Source organism: Sorex fumeus, unplaced genomic scaffold (genome assembly GCF_029834395.1).
Source record: "Sorex fumeus unplaced genomic scaffold, SorFum_2.1 ptg000010l, whole genome shotgun sequence".
Taxonomy (NCBI): domain Eukaryota; kingdom Metazoa; phylum Chordata; class Mammalia; order Eulipotyphla; family Soricidae; genus Sorex; species Sorex fumeus.
The window spans coordinates 44,495,577-44,513,621 of NW_026606067.1; positions in this window are offsets into that span (position 1 = coordinate 44,495,577).

An 18,045-nucleotide genomic window follows, 5' to 3' on the forward strand; every position below is an offset into this window, starting at 1 on the left:
AGTGCAAAGGAGTCATCTGACCCATTGTCCTTTGGTTTTCTTCCTGGTGTCCCTCTGCTTGGCTAGCCTCTCTGCCCAGCAGAGCCCCTAACCTCTACCCCCACCCCCAATACACACAAGCATTTTCTACTCAAGGTTCAGGGCTGCCTAGAGCAGTTGGTACGAACAAAAATCTGTGTCCACAAGGACCAGGGCAAGTGGAGGCAAAATACATGTGGGGTAAGGGACCCTAGAGACAGGGACCTTCACTCTGCATCAAGATCTCTGGTTCTCAGTCCCCTTTCTAGCTCTGAACTCAAACCACACCCGCTCCACACAAAACTGTCAGCCCCAGGTCTGCATGGGCTTTCCTCCCTCTCTGGGACAGACACTTGGTACACTAGGTTTAAGTCACAGCTTTGGACTTCTGCATAACCCTTCAAACATCCCCTGAAAAAAGATTTTCTCAGCAAAAGGGAGTAATAAAATAGTGCGAGCTGCGTGATGATGGGTGGTGCTCAGGAGCGCCTGTGGCACCTCGAGATGAAAGGAGTGGTTGGGAAATGCTCGCGTCAGAGACTCAGGCTCCAGGACACAGGCTTGTTCTCTTTTGTGTTTAAATAGATGTTTTAGTCCAGAGAGAAAAGACATCTCTCTTCCTCTCATCCTGCCCAAGAAATGGCTTCCTCACTCTTCACATTCTCTCAACGACACTTGGTGAGCTACTATGGAGGCAGGGATGCTGAACAATGTAGATGCTCAGGACTTACTCCTGGATCTGTGCTCAGGAATCACTCCTGGGGGTTCTGGAGTGCACCAGCAGTTGGTTGTCTGCAAGGCAAGTATCTTAACTGCTATACTATGGCTCAGGTCAAGATCTAAGATGGGGCTTTTGGGGTAGGGGCTGGGGGATGGTACGGTGAAGATATTTACTAGCTTGGGTTCTGTTCCAGCACCCTCTGGGGCTGCCAGCCCCTAGGCACCTCCGGGGTGGGCCAGAGCAGTGTCTTATCTCTGGGTCCTTGAATTGAATTACATGCCTAATTGGTCAAGAATTATTGGTGGGCTCCAGGAGCTTCTGAGCAATGCTTGGGAGCCCCCCAACCCCATTCTTTAAAGGCCTTTTTTGTAGATGAAATTCCTCATGGTCACTTTCAACACTTTCTCCTCAAATTTAGGGAAACACACTATTTACAACCACCTAAAATGTGTCCCAGTATGAGAAGTTTTGCAACAAGTGGAACTATCAAAGTCAAGTCTTATCTGACACTCCATTGCCTTTGCAGGAAGCAACAATGATCTGTGCTGATGCAATCTCCAAGGGGACCTTTTTTCCCTTATCTTAATGATTCCTGCAACCATCTTTGCTAACAGACGCACACTGCCCCTATGAACCAGGCTTACGTCAGATAAACCACACCACCTCTGCAGATGCTCTGCTGAGTAGTAACAGACTAGCACTCATAAAGCTCTTACAAATGCCAGGCACAGCTTGAAAACTGTGTATGATTCATTTCTTGGGATTTCACAAAGGCAGAGAATCACCCTGTGTAACAGCCACCAAACCAAGCCTCTCCTGACCTAGAGAAAAGTCAACAGAAGTAGAAACTAACAGAAACAGGGCCCGAGAGCTAGGACAGCCAGTCACTGCATTGGGATAATACAGAAATGATGCTGGAGCAATAGATAGTACAGCAGAGAAATAGTGCAATGGGGTAGTACAGTGTCTTGCAAGCGGCCAACCCAGGTTTGATCCCTGGCACCCCGTAAGTTGCCCTGAGCACTGTCAGAAGTAATTCCTGAGTGCAGAGCCAGGAATAACCCCTGAGCATTGCTTACTGTGACCCCAAAACAAACCTAAATAAATAAATTAATTGAAACAACACCCGAAATTGTTACATAGCTCCATGCCCTTGGCTTATAATCCTGTTGGAAAGGTACTGTGACCAAAGTCTTGAGTAGGTGGTACTGGATAATGAGTCATGTGTAATGCTGTGAGTCAAGGTCATTGATCAGAACCTTTGTGGCTATGAATTTCAAGGTTGCTCACTATGAAATACAGATTCGCAGACCCCATGGCTAGTCTGCTAAGCTAGAGTCTAGAATTCTACTGGAAAGCTCCTCCTGCGATTCTAATAAAGGTCATAACTTTAGATTTGGAAGAGGTTGGGTCACATGGTGGGTTCAAGAGGGTCTGAAGGGTTAGTCTTGGGTGTTCAATCACTATTTCTAGTCTGACATCCACTGCTCCCTAGAATGCAACTGATCCTTCTGTGTAAAGTAGATGATGAAACATGTGTCAAGTACTTTCTGCCTTTAAGAGTTAATAAAGTTGGGGCTGGAGCGAAAGCATAGCGGGTATTGGCTTTTGCCTTGCACACGGCCAGCCTGGATTCGATTCCCAGCATCCCATATGTCCCCCAAGCACTGCCAGGAGTAATTCCTGAATGCAAAGCCAGAAGTAACCCCTGTGCATCACCAGGTGTGACCCAAAAAGAAAAAAAAAAGAGTTAATAAAGTGTATGAATCCATGTGCTTGTTTTCAAGACTTTCAAAGTCATCTCTCACAGAGATTCAATAATCCAAGAGCCCTACCTTCTTCACTCTCAGTCGGCCTTTAACTGCTGAGATACAGTGCTCCCCTAGGAAGAAGAGAATGCACCACCTACCCGTCCTCACTCAACTCCTCCTGGACGAATAATGACTAAGTAATGACCATCTGAGCACGAGGTTTCATACTCCATCCTTGGGAACATGACTTCCAATCGCACAGCCAGAAGTGGTTGACCTCTTACTCATTAGAGAAACTTTGGTGGTTTGGAGGAGCTGAATAATTGCCACAAATCACACAGCAATTATGAGTAAGTCCAGGACTCAGAAAAAATTCAAAGTCGAAGCTTCTAGTATCAGTTATATTCTACCTCCTCACTCAAGGACTTAGGGTATGTGTTCTCAAGATTTGCCCAAGGTATATTTGTGCAAGATTGACCAAGCTCTTCATTAAAGATGGAGGGATGGGGCAGGGATGCAGAGTGATAAATTTTGATAGACCTGAATATAATGATCATTTTTAGGTAAATTATTGCTGACAACTAGGCTTACTTCTTAGATAATAATGTCTGTCTGTAGTCTAGTGCATCCAACTGAATGAAATGAACTCTATGAGCAAGAACACACATAGAATGCTCAATTAGTCAGAAATTATTTGGTTTTGCTATTTCTCTTTCTGAGGAGAAAACAAATGATAAAAAGATGAACCATGTAGAAGCTTCTGGTTTGGTTTGTTTTGTGGGCCATACCCAGCTGTGCTCAGGGCTTACTTACCCCTGGCTCTGAGCTCAGGGATCACTCCTGGCAGGCTCAGGAGAACATATAGGGTACCAGGGATTGAACCCAAATTGACCACTTGCAATTATCCAAGGAAAATTATCCACTGTCCTATCATACAAGCCCCCATATAAAAAACTTAATTTTTAAAAATAAAACTCTATGAGATTTCCTGAGTTAGCAGTATTTCAGAAATTGCTCATTTTTTGAGAAAAAAAAATAGACTTTTGGGTACCAGATCCAGAGGCAGGTGGTTTTCATGTCAGCTCAAAATCTGCATTACTTTGTCCATTCATCTGGCAAGCTCCTGACAAGTGCCTGGTATAGATAAAGTAAATAGTTCCAGCTTAACATTACTTAAAAAGCTATTCTGTGTGAGGCATTAAGAGGAACGCTTCCAACCCATTGGGTTGACATGAAAGATGGAAGCATGGCTGTCCCATTAGAGCTCTTCCTCATCTATCTATAGTCTCTCCACAATGACAATTCAAGTTCAAATAGCAGTTGCGGGATCTGCAAGATTCTTAATAACTCAACCCAGCAAGCATCTAGTGAGTGTCCCCTCAAATATGGTTCAAGCAGTCACAGAGTCTGGGCAGTGATTCTCACAGCATCTGGTGCCACCCTCTGGTGGACCCTTTGGAACTCTGGGAGATGTTTCTTGGTTGTCATGACAATGGGACGGACTAGCCAGGGGTAGCAGCTATCCTACAGTTTGCAGAGTGGTCCCACACAGGCAGGAATGTCCCCGAGTGCCAACAAAATGACCACATCCGCTGTACAAGAGATAAATGAAAAGTCTATTTGTAAAGGAAGGTCTGAGCTAAAGGCAGAATACATTTCATATAAACATAAAATATCCTGTGTTTGAGAGTCTTTTGAAGATTTTCAGTGTCCACAGGATTCTCAAAAAAAAAAATGCATAAGCTATGTAATAGGAGAGGAATGTGTATTGGTATGGTTCAGAACTTTATGAAAAGTTCATCATTCCAGAAAATCACATCACCATGAGCAAAACAGTATTTGAATTCTTGATATAATCAAATGCACATGTCAGGGGCCAGAGAGACAATATAGAATGGAAGACATTTGCCTTGCATGGGACTGATCTGGGTCCAAATCTCTGGCCTATTGTCCCCCAAGCATTTCCAGGGTTCATGCCTGAGCAGAACCAGGAATAGCCACTGAGCACCACTGAGTCTTTGAGTGTGGGCCCAATCTCTCAAGTTAAATGAATAATTACTTAAATTCGGCACTCAAATTAGGCACTCAGGGATCACTTCTGGCAGGGCCCAGGGAGCCACACGTGGTGCCTGGGATTGAACCCAAGTTGGCTGTGTGCCAGGCAGGCACCCTAACTGCTGGACTATCACTCCCACCCCAGTACTTCTTTTAGGGACCACACTCAGAGGTGCTCTGGAAGCCCAGCACCACTTCAGCAATGCCTCACCCAGGAATTCAAGCCTTGCAGTGGGTAGGGGGTCATCAGTTCTAGGGATCAAACTCAGGTCCTTGCCCATGTGAGTTCGCACGTTCTCTAGCACTCGCATCATCTCCCTGCCCTTGTGATGTCTTTGCACCCCGGTTGAAGTTTGTGTTCAAGTATTCACATGGAGAAGTATGTCTGATAACAAATTACTTCAGTTTGTATACAATATAAGTATACTGTTTGTTGTTGTGTGTAGCTAGCTTATACCATCCACCAATCTTATTTCAGAATGTTAAGTTATTTGCTCTGAAGAGGGCCTTGGGTCTGAAAGATTCAATAGCATTAGCCTCCTTAATAGGAAAGTGAACAATGATGTGAATGGAATTTTTCTAAGGCTCGATGATGTGTTCTTTTTCAGGGTTTGTGACCCCGTGAGCCAGCCTCTTGCCTTAAGTGGGACTCTCCACTCAGGGCAACTCAAAACGCTGTTTCTAGGGACTTACTTGGAGGTTTTAATCGCCCCTTGCACTAAAAGCATACAGCTTTCTCCATGTTTCTAAGGCCACATCCCACATGCAAGAAACCTTTCCTGAGGCCTGCAACGTGACTTAGGGGGCTGGATCTCTGTTTGACTTTCAGAGACCATAGTTTGAGCCTCCGCACTGAGCTCTGTCAGGAGGAGAGCCCTGAGGACCAACGGGTGTGGCCCCCAAAATAAAACAGATGAACAAGAAAGCTTCATCCTCCCTCGGCCCCCCTCTGTTGGCCTTTTTGGTCCTCTGCCTCCTGGCCGACGGCAGCTCTCATTAAAAGGCTTGAATGACTCACAGGCCCTTGGAAGTCTTTGGACCTGAGGTAATACAGTAAAAGTCAATGTTTAGGGATCAACTGCTCCGGTATTTAAAGCATTTCATGCCACCCCCACCTTATCTGTTTCCATGGAGAGGAGAGTCCAGGCCTTGTCAGAGTCCCCGTCTCTCCCGGATTGTCTCTGTAGCCACCTCAGCTCTTCACCTGCCTCGTCACCTGCCCTCTCCATCCCTCCCTCTGGAAGGTAAAGGAGTGTGCTTTTGGCTAAGCAGCACTTTCAGGCCCCACCTCTGCTCCCATCCCTGGTCAGTCCAGAGGACTTGCTCTGGCTCCTCTTGGATCACTCTCATCTTCTGCTTTCCTGAGAGAAATGGTCTCTGCTCCCTACTCACTCTCTGAGGCACTATGCTCTCTCTCTCCTTTCTATCTCTTTCTCTCTTTCTCTCTCTCTCTCTCTGTGTATGTGTGAAACCTGTTTATAGTCTCCTGTAATATTCCACTCACCCTCTATGCTAATGGTTTAAACACGACAGGGAGGAAGCTGGGGGATGGAGGACCTTCCCCGCCTGCTAGTGCAGAGAATATTTTGCATACAATCTTTGGTTCTGCTTCCCCCTTGGGCTCTGACGTCTCTGCCTTATCACAGTAATGTGGCTTTCTTTCAGCCTAATTATCTCCTAATGATCAAGTCTTATTTGTAATAGAAAAATTTAATTATTCATTTCACATAATTTTGTTATCAATTCACCAGTTAATTCTACTAATGGTTCGCAGTTGTATTATGCCTGCCTCTGGAAGACCCACAGGATTTTTTTTTTCATGTATACATTATTGGTTTGTTTGTTTCATCTTGTTTTGGTGGAGAAGAGGGCCATACCATGTGGTGCTCACGGCTTTCTCCTTGTTCTTTGTTCGGGGATCACTGGTGGCAATGCTCAGGCTGGCCTCTGTCTGCTTCCTAACCCTGTCACCCACCACCCAGCTCCTCTCCTTCAGAAGTGATTCATGTTATCACTTCCCCAGGTATCCCAAAAAGCAATTCTTTATTGGGGGTTGAGTACCGCTCAAGCAATAAGCAGAGGGCCAAGGGCCCATGACCAGGGGTTCCATGTGAAGGCCTGAGGATGCAGAGCTGCTAGGGCCCTCTGGGGAAATACCCAGCAGGGGTCAGGATTTGAACTCAGGCCCCAACACAGGCAAAGTATGAGTCTCTGACCACTAAGCTATATCCCCAGAAGGCAATTCTTACAGGTAGGGTGGAGTTCCACAAACGCTTCCTATTGGCTATTTCAGGTCACCAGGATCACAAAGCAAGTGTTTTCTAACATTTGGAAAAGTAAAGCTGGTCCTATCTCTTCTCAGCTAAGACCCTTGCAAGGGTTGGCCCTTACCCAACCCCCCAAGTCAAAACTACGGTAAAATTGAATGGGTGTTCTATGAAACAAAGGACCCTTGATTTATACATTAAGAAAATGTCTTTTTACTAAATTTATCTCTAGGAAGTGCAAAAAAAATTGCATATATCCCCTAGCTACCTTTGCTTAAGCAGAATCAAGATTGCAAAGTCTGGTGGTGCCCACATTATGGCTTCAGCCAAATGAACTTGAATTTCTGGGCTGAAGACAAAGTACAGCATGTGGAGCAGTTGACCTCAGGTGCATCCCCCAAACCTCCTAGGATCCCCTCCCTCTCCTGACAGCCTGGCTTGGTGCCTGGGGGCTCACTCCCTCTGGGGCTCATGGGACCACACAGTGTCAGGGGTCAAAGCCAGCGCTCCAATAGGCAAAGCAAGTGCTCCAGCTTTTTAAACTATCTTCCTGACCCTGAAATTGTTTTTAATCGACATTTTATTTACTATACATTAGTTTATGGCACTGAGTAAATTTCAGAAGTACAGTTTCATACCTCTGTATGTGTATTCTCACTTGTAGTCACTTAAACGTTTTGAAGCCATTTATCGCACTCCTACACTCCTCATTCCTAGAAGCCCCAGGAGCATGGGACCCTATGTATCCTCCGCCCTAATGTCCTTCCCTCCCCCAATCACCCAACACAAGACAATGTGAAGCACTCAATAAAAATTAATCAGTGCTACAATTCTTCTAAATAAGTATATCCCAGATTTGGTTGACCTTAAATCCCTTTTACCGTGCATGCTGAGATTTCCGTAACACACAAGTATTTCTTTTTTGTTTTGATTTTTGGGGAAGGGTGAGGAAGCACATCTGGCAATGTGGAGAGGTTACTCCTAGCTCTGCCAGGAATCACACCTGGCAGAACTTGGGGAATCATATGGGATGCCAGGAATTGAAGCTGGGTCGACTGTGTGCGAGGCAGGCGTACTACCCTCAGTGCTATTACTCCAGACCAACTATTTTTTCAAATATATTTCGCACCAGCCTTGCAGTTCTGTGCTGTGAGTTCAATCTCCAATGCTCCCCACAGGCGTGGAGCATGGTCTGGCAGTTCTGTCTGGGACCCTTGATGTCAATACAGGATGTGTGACCTCTGGACACTATAGCCAGGTGTACAGAGGCACTGCGCCTAAAGTGTACTCCCCTGCGAACCCAATAAAGACATGTGACTCCCCACAGCCAGGAGTGTGCCCCCTGACAAGCATGCGTGTGAACCCTACAACGAAAGTGGATGTATGAGAAAGCTGAGGTGAAAATTCAAGCTCCAGAAGTAGCTTGGTCTTATCTCACTCCCAGTCCATATGTTGCGTTTGCTTCCTAGCAAGCCTCCCTGTCTCATCGGCCTTTGTCTGGCCAACTTGCATTCATCGTCCAAGACGACATCTACCATAGTCCTCACCAAATCAGAGTAAATTATCAGCCTCTAGCTGAGCAACTTATCCTGTAGAGCAGCATTTCCCCCAGATGGAGGCCATCTAGCCCCCTTGGTGCCCCGGCCCAGGAAATTCCTTGGGGACCACTGGTGAAAATAGCATGAATGGGGGCCACAGCAAGAGGCTAGAGAGCTAACAAGTAGGACAGGGGCGACAGGAAAGAGGGAAGGTCAGGAGGGGATGATGTGCAAAAATAAAGTGGAAAGACACTACTTTAGACTTTGTGCCTCAAAGACAAAGACTCTCACTCAGCCTTGGTTCCTAACCCAAAGCCTGCCAATGTAAAACTCAACCTCTAAATAGTTTGTGGGTAAACAATGAGTTTTGTTTCACAATTAAAATTTATCTCAGGAATGATATCACATAAAGCTACCAAATGAATTCTATCTTTGGGTTTCAAATTCATGATAACACAGTGGGCCACGAGTGCATGGAACGAAAACATTAATTAATGGAAAGTAAAGAGAATCAGCCTTTGCTGACTCTCATGTGGTATGTCACTAAGTCTGTGTGAACAGAATGAGGTACGTACCTCCCCAGCAGACACTTTTAAAGTGACTAATGGGACTAATGTCACAAGAACTAGTGACTGCAGATCAGGTTAGAGGCAAATAGAGTTGCTCAAGAGCTGAGGATGTCAGAACATTATCCCACAGTTGTTGTGAGTGGATTGGCACATATAACTTCATAGGATTTCCGTTCTCCCGTCTTCTGACTTGGAGAATGACTCAGATGAGCTTAAAAACAGTGATGACATGAACCTGTAGCTGTCTGACTGACATTTTCAGGCTGCTTTCTTCAGGTTTTGAGCTAATGGTTGTGAAATCCATTTATTTTACTATCACCTCACTAACCCTGACTTACCACTTACACACCACATTCATACATCTAATTTGCAAATGCCATCAGCCAATTTGCATACTCCCACATAAGTCCTTGTGGAATGGAATTGAACCTCTGTATTAGACTACAGGGATCAAAAAACAACTCCAAAATAATCCCATCAATCAAAACTCTCACTGTCTGATCACATACAGAAAGCTAGATAAACAATTGACATGTGATATGTTCCACATGTCATATCACAAGTATACAACGTGATAAGACAAGTGGATCATTAAGTTGGAAATAGGTGTTCCTGGAGTGAAGAAGAAAGGATGCTAACTAATTCTCAGAAGTCAGGGCCACAGGAACAATACAGGAATATTCTATAAGTTGTTGAGCACCTACCTTATTGATATCTGCTCGGGGTCTGCAAAAATGACTATCCACCTAGAAGGGAAAGGCTCTGCTTTCCAAAAGCTTTCATTCTAGTGAAGAAATAGATAAGAAGCAAAGACCCAAATAAAAGAAGTCAAAGGTATTCATGTAGTCAAAGGAGAGAAAGGGGGACCTGGAGAGACAGAACAGGGGTGAAGGGGTGGGTTGTGCATGCCTTGCAGGCAGCCGACCTGGTTCAATCCCTGTCACCACATGGCTCCCCAAGTATTACTGGGTGCGGCATTGAAGGCCCCTTAGCAGCACCAGTTATGACTCTGCAGATTCTAGAACCACAGGGATGGCCCAGGTAACCATTGATACTTCGTCTTCAGGCCTGAGCTTTGAACTGTTGGCATAATTGGGTGAGAATCGCCACAGGAGGGACCCTAGGGCCTCCTAAACATTACTTGGAAGGCCTCTCCCCTGGCCCCAAGAAAAGAAAGAAAGTGAGTGATGACATAGATTTATGTCATCTGTGGGAAGAGAGCAGGCAGCACTGAATTTGAATAGGCACTGATGCCAAGACCTAAACAGCAAGGAACAAACACCAAGCAAGTCAGGAGAAGAGTGATGCAAGCAGGGACCACTGGGGTTAAGGTTCTAAAAGGTAGGGTATGTGGACACACAACTGTTCAAGAGAGAAAGTAAGAATAGATAGACAATGGTGTTGGCAGAGACACCCAAGTGAGGGTAGTGGGAGCCAAAAGTCTGGGATGCCAGTAGTCTGATGTCAGATTGCCAGCTTACTGGCTTACTATGGAGAGATGCTGGTATGACTGCACACAACAAGCCAGAGAGTCAGATGCGAGGGAATGGCAAGACTTGAACAGAATCCCCGGGTGCAGGCACTGGACCTGTCCTCAGGGCAGAACACGTATGTGAGGACTACGGGGGGAGAAACTGAAGCTGCTTACTGCATGCAGAGACTCAGGGCACTCGAGCCCCTGAACTCACTCCCATGGTTCAGGATGCAAATAGGCAGCCGAGGATGGTGACTCTGGGAGGAAGTCTGGGAGAAAACATACTGCATAGTCTGGCAGAGGTGAAACTCCTGGAACAGTTAGGCCCATGCAGACCCCAGGACCCCAGCGGAGGAAAGTCCTTCCCGAAGGACCGTCTGGGAAGGTGGTTACTGCTTCCCTGAGTGGGTGGGGGAGTACCGAGGAGGCAGGAATCATCTCTGCCTGTGAGTGCTGTCATGTTGTTGTTGTATATTTGGGGGTGACACCCAGCTGTGCTCAGGGATAACTCCTGGCAAAGCTTCGTGGTGCCAGGGATCAAATCTGGGTTGGCCGTGTGCAAGGCAAGTGCCCTACCCACTGTCCCTTGCTCCGGCCACAGAGCTGTCATTATTTTATATGGCTCTATCATTGGATTACAAGGTTACAGAATTTCAGTTCAGCTTTATCAAACTAAGAAGCTTGAATGCTGAAATCGGAACAATCAGTGGGCACCTAGATTCATTCCAAGTTTGATGTCATGAATAATTCTACAATGAGAATTATTACAGTGTACATTGTACATTGTGTTCAATGCATAGAGGTACAAATATTCTTTCCAACAAGCGTTTTCATGTCCTTTTCTTAAATGCCCAGAAGTGTTGTTGTTAAATCAAAGAATATTTTCATTTCTAGAGTATTTTTTGGAGGGTCATCTCTTTTTTAGGGGCCTCTCAGGTGACACTTAGGAGACCTGTGTTCCCCATCTGGTATTTCTCAACCACGCGGGCTGATGATTCAATATGAGGAACTGAAGATGTGATGCTGTTTAGACCCTGTGGTGCCAGAAGCTGCCTGGGCTACTCCAGGGTGCTGGAAGCCTCCAGGATCACACATAGGGGTGCTCGGGGGACCAGGTGATGCTGGGTGGGGTACAGGGGGAATCAAACCACTGTACTAATCTCAATCCATCCAATTTCAGGTTTTAAGGAATCTCCATAGAATTTTCTTCTGTTTTGTTAGTTTTTGTTTTGGGGCTCACACCTGTGATGATCAGGGCCTACTCACTCAAGGTTCACTTCTTGTGGGCTCTGGAGACAATATGGAATGCTGGGGATCCAACCCAGGTGGACCACATGCAAGCCAAGCACCCTACTTGCGGCAGCATCGTTCCCGCCCTCCCTGTAGCACTGTGCTCCTGTTGTTCATCAATTTGCTCGAGCGGGTCCAGTAACGTCTCCATTATGAGACTTACTGTTATTTTGTTTGGCACATGGAATACATCACGGGGAACTTGCCAGGCTTTGCCATGTGGGCAAGATACTCTCAGTTGCTTGCCGGGCTCTCCGAGAGGGGCGGAGGAATCGAACCCGGCTCGGCCAGGTCGGCTGTGGGCAAGGCAAACACCCTACCGCTGTGCTATCGGGCCTCCCTACCACTTTCTAAAGAGGCTGCACTTCCTTTACATATGATTCCCATTCAGAGTGTGCCAGCATTCCTTTTTTTGGAATTCCATTCCAAATTCTTGCCAACACTTGTTTTCAATCTTTTTCTTGTAGAGCATTCTCACCTCTGAGGCAATTTCTCATTGTGGTTTTTAACATGCTTTTTTGCTCAATAATAAGTAATAGTGAGCATTTTTCGTGTGTCTGTGGGCCATCTGTCTATCTTCTTCGGGTAAGTGTCTATTCAGATCCTTAGCTCATTTTTTGAGTGGGTTGTTTGCTTTTTTGTTTTTGTGAGATTGTGTGTGTTATTTATATTAAAGGCACATTAACCTCTTGTCAGATTATATGAAATGATGTGCAAATATTTTCTCCATGTGATAGGTCACCTTTTAGGTTTTGTGGAAGTCTCTTTTGCTGTGCACAAGTTTTTTAATTTTATGCAACCTTATTTGCTTATTCTTGCTTTTGTTTTCTATGCCTTTGGAGTAAAGAGACTTCCCATACATCTTAGATCCATCTCTGATCTTCTGGTGTTTGAGGTTCCGCAATGTACTACATATGCTTTCTTCTACAATTTTTGTTGTTTTGTTTTGGTGATGTTCTGGAGCTATTTCCGGCTCTATGCTCAGGTGTGACACCTGAAAGTTCTTGGGGGACCAAATGTGGTCCCAGGGTCTTAAACCAAGGTTGGCAGGGCACAAGGTAAGAGTCTTGCCCTTGCAGTATTTTACAGCTTCAGGCCTAATAGCTAAATCTTTGATTCATGTTGAGTTCATTGTTGTGTGTGTGCTATATCGTGATCGAGTTTTGGACCAGAGTGCAATAGCCAGTGGGTAGGGCGTTTGCCTTGCACGCAGCTGACACAGCTTTGATCCCCAGCATCCCATAGGGTCCCCTGAGCACCACCAAGAGTAATTCCTGAGTGCAGAGCCAGGAGCAACCCCTGCGCATCGCCAGGTGTGGCCCCAAAAACAAAACAAAACAGTGATCTAGTTTCAGTTCTGTGCGGGTGGCTGTGTAAAAGCTTGCTCCTGATTAATGGCTGCGGCATCCACTCCCTCCGACACCCAGGCTGGAGGACTTAGCTCATCTTTCTCACTACCACCTCCACCTCCTCCCACAGTCGCTGAGTCACTGCTGTCTGCTGCGATCTCCTGAACTCTCTCCCAAATCTCTGTCTTGCTCCTATTTACCTAGGAATGGCTTTCATTGAACCTCTTTCTTTCACACAGGCGAGAGTGGGATGTTGTGAGAATTGTAGAATCCGGAACATGAGAGAAATCTCAATGAGCTGAGTGCCATCTTCGCGTGCATGGGTTTGAGTCCCAGATTCATACCACCAGAGTAGCACCTGAGCACCTCAGGGGACCAGTCAAAAACAAAAAGAAAGGAAATAAAAGGAAATAAAATAACTGGAGCTTGTCTTTGAGCTCTGGTTTTTCAGTCATGAGCCGTGGAGTATAAAGCTACTTATTTGATCTCTCTGTGCCTCACTTTCCTCATTATCTCATGAGAATAAGTAACCAAACTTCATGGCGCTGTCATAAGGTTTTGGAGAAGAGCTTTTTAGAGTTCTTTGTCCAATATTTTGACCAAGACCCAAAATGTTCAAAAGGGACACATCCGGGGCTGGCGTGATAGCACAGCAGGTAGGGTGTTTGCCTTGCACGCAGCCGACCCGGGTTCGATTCCCAGTATCCCATATGGTCCCCCGGGCATCGCCAGGAGTAATTCCTGAGTGCATGAGCCAGGAATAACCCCTGTGCATCGCCGGGTGTGACCCAAAAAGGGAAAAAAAAAAGAAAAAGGGACACATCCTCTGTTACCCTTATCACCAGCTACGATGTGTGCTTCTGTCCTTTTCATTTTTCTTTCTATTTTGTTTTGGGGGGCACATATATATGGCAGTGTTCCAGGCTTACTCCTGGCTCTGTGCTCAGGGATCAGTCCTGGCAGGACTCCAGGGACGATAATGGGTGTTGGGGATAAAACCCTGCCTGGTCTGAGTGCAAGGCAAACACGCTACCTGTACTCTCTCTCCAAACCCCTATTTCTTCCACATTTCTCTAAATAAAACTATTTTTCTTCCCAAAAATGTTCAAAAGGAGCCAGGACTAGAGCACCTTCCCGCTGTGAGCTTGACCCTCAGCCTCACTTAGGTGCCGAGTCCAATCCCAACGGCATCGCCTGCTAGGGCCCTACGATCAAGCCACCCCATCTCTGGCACTCCGCAAGTGTGTGTGAGCGCCTCAACAAAAATGTGCCAGCGACGCAAGGCAACGTGAGAACCCGGGAGGGCACTGCAGTGTGGATTCCTCAGAGAGTACCATTAGCGCGTACGTGAATACCCCAGTCATTGCAACAACCACAGAAGGGAAGAGAAGGGGAAAAAATTCAAAATAAACAAATATAGGAGAGAGGCACTACAGGGATTCAAGCACATGACTTGCATGCAGCCAACTCCAGTTCCATCCTGCATCACATGGCCTCCCCCTCCCCAAACACCTCTGGGTGTGACCATGCAGACCCCCGAACATCACCAGGGTGGGCCCAGGGGACCCTTGGAAGCACAGACCCAGCAGCACCATGTCCTCAGACCTTGCATTTAGCTGCTGACCCAAATAGCTGCGAATTGCTTAGAGTTGGGGGACCCAGGCCTCCTTAGCAGAGTTTGGAAGGCTGAAATTAAGAAGTGAAATGTTTAAATTTTTTTAATTCGATGTGGGTGTTTGTAAAACATGTTTAAATATAGTGTCACATGAGAAGAAAATAAATCTAACCTAAAAGGTGTTAACAGTAAATGCCAGATTTCACTGAAATCTCTTAATATTTCTGTCTTAACTGCTCAGCTGCTACTCTCCCTTCTCCCAGGACTGACTCCCAGTTTTCTCGCAGCAACACTATTCATGCCTGTCCCAGGCCTCTTTTTAGGAGAAACACAGGGACTCAGCCAGGCCAAAGAGAAGATCTTGTTCCCATAAGAGATAACATATGCGATTCATGGGTGGATATGTGACTAAATCAGAAATAGTTGTACAGAAAAGAATAACTCTGGAATTCTCCGGAGTTAATGGAAGAAAGACTTGCTTTCTTTCTCCACTGGTTTTGAACTGGATATGTAGCATTGCACTGCGCTGTCCTCCCACTGTTCATCAATTTGCTCGAGCGGGCCCAGTAATGTCTCCATTGTGAGACTTCTTGTTGCTGTGTTTGGCATATCGATTACGTCACGAGTAGCTTGCCAGGCTTTGCTGTGCGGGTGATATACTCTCAGTAGCTTGCCAGGCTCTCCGAGAGGGGCAGAGAAATCAAACCAGGTCAGCCACATGCAAAGCAAACGCCCGATCGCTGTGCTATCCCTCCAACCCAGCTGGAAATATTACGCTGTCACTGTCCTCTTGTTGTTCATCGATTTGCTCGAGCGGGCCCAGAAACGTCTCCATTTTGAGACTTGTTGTTACTGTGTTTGGCATATTGAATACATCACGGGGAGCTTGCCAGGCTTTGCCCTGCGAGAGAGATGTTCTCAGTAGCCTGCCAGCTCTCAGAGAGGGGCGGAGGAATCGAACCCAGCTCGGCCGGCTGGCTGCGCAAGGCAAATGCCCTACCTCTGTGCTATCGTAAGCACTAAATATCTACAATGTGGTGCCAAAGAACAATTCCTGCAGAGTTGAAGGCAGAGTCAAAAACAGAAATTCAGGGGCCATAGACAGTACAGCAGGTGAGATCTTGAAAACAGCCAACCTGGGTTTGACTTCTGGCACCATCTGTGATTCCCTGAACCCTGCCAGGAGTGATCACTGAGAGCAGATCCCGGAGTAAGCCCTGAGCATAGAGCATAGTCTTGTGTGTTCTAACTGCCCCCTCCAGTTCTCCCCCAACAAAAACAGAAATTCAATTCTGACCAGGTGACTTGAGAACCTAGATCAAACTATACCTGAATGAAATTAATTTAAAAATATGAAAGCATTGTAGCGAAAAGACAAACCTCTTGTGTTCTCAACCTTTGTATTTCCTGAATTTTTAACAAATGACTTCTGATTCATTTGCACTATTTAAAGAGCTGGAGCCGGATGAGGAAGGAAATAACGTCTATGATCCATGCCATGGTCTTTGAACTCTTTACGGTTGACATTTCTTTCCCCCACAATTTCATGTAGCATCACTGCAACTCCCAATTCCACTTCACGCTCCTCCACGGACCCCCCCCTCAACACAGTATCCCAGTCTTGTGTCTCTGATTGCCCACTTCCCAGATGATCAGTGAATTATATCATTCACTCAAAATGCCTCCTTTTTTCCAGCTCCTCCATTTATCAGTTCTAGCAAGGGTACTGGGCTTAGCATTGCAAACATGGAATTTTTCCCTAAATAGCATGAAAGGTGAAAGGCTGGGAACATGGAATGTTAATACTTTTATCTCTACTGCATGTTATTTTGGAACATTCCAACTGGAACTAAGTTATCTGAGCACCAGCGTTGCCTTTTCAGCAGACCTGAGTGTTGGGGTAAAATCTCAAATAATAATGGTGGGTCTGGTGTCAAATATTGAATGTGATCAAAGTAGAGAGAGAGTAATGTGGAAATCATCTGTCCCACAGGTAGGGGGAGGGTGTGGGATGGGGATATACTGGGGTTGTTGGTGGTGGAGAATGGGCACTGGTGAAGGTACGGGTGTTTCATTGTATGACTGAGACTTAGATCCAAAAGCTTTGTAACTGTTCTCACAGTGATTCAATAAATAAAATTATAAAAAATGGGAAAAAAAGAGAAATTCTAGAGCAGGGGCTAGAGCAATAGTGCAGCGGGTAGGGCTTTTGCCGTGCATGCTGCCAACCCGGGTTCGATTCCCAGCATCCCAAATTCCCAAATTGTCCCCTGAGCACCACTAGATATGACCCAAAAAGCAAAAAAAAAAAAAAAAAAAAAAAAGGAAAGAAAGAAATTCTAGAGCTAAGTTGCAAACCCCAGAGCAACAACACTGAAATCATGAGACCCTAGCTTTAATAACCAAATTTAAAAGGTGACTGTCAAGATTGCCAGCTAGGGGTTGTGGGGGTTAGGGGTAAGAACCTGGCCCAGAGAAGTTGGTACTGGTGGCAGGATCAGCGATAGAACACTGTATGTCAAAAACTCAACTATCAATAACTTTATAACTCACATTGTTTTAGTAAAATAAAATTTGGGAAAAACAAATTTTTTAATTTTAAACTTTAAAAAAAAAAAGAGTGACCTAAGCAGCAGGACACCATGGTTATTCACAAGCATTTAGTGGGAAGGCAGCAATTCACGACCCTCAAGAGTGAGCAGAAGCTACAAGACCCAAGTAGAACAGGCTTTCCTGTAGAAGTTAAAACACAAATCAAATTTTAAATGCATTGAAAATCTACCCTACAGTGAGCACTGAGCAAAGGCTCCTTCTGATTTTATCTTTTCAGTTTTATTTAAGCGCTGCAGTTTATAAACCTTTTCATAGTAGAGCTTCAGGCATAGAGTGCTCCAGCTCTACACCCACCCACCCAGTGTCAAAGGGGCCTCCAGCAAGGTCCCCAGCTTCCTTCCCAACTTCCATACTCAGCTACTTGGTTGTGGTAAGCTGCAGCATCAAATCATTTACAGAAGACTCAGCGTTTTAAGAAAACCAGGCAGCACGCCGTTCCTTTTTGTAACTAGTGTTCTGGCTCATGCATGTCAAAGGCAGCCAAGAAAAACTGAGGATCAAGGGCAGTTTTCTGAAGCCAAGGAAATAGACAGTTGTAGAAGAAGAAAAGTCAGTTAGCAGAGAGAGGAAGGGTATTCTATGAGAATACGGTAACTGCGATGTTTCTGTGAGAATACAGTCACTGCGATGTTTCTGTACCCCCTTCTCTTGATCCATTTTGAGAACTACTCCTGTTTTTGTTTTTTTGTTTTGTTTTGTTTTTTTGTTTGTCACCTCCTGAATGTAGTGTCCACTCTTCCCACCACAGGGAGGAGCACCCGCTCAGACTGTCTACTTGATGGATG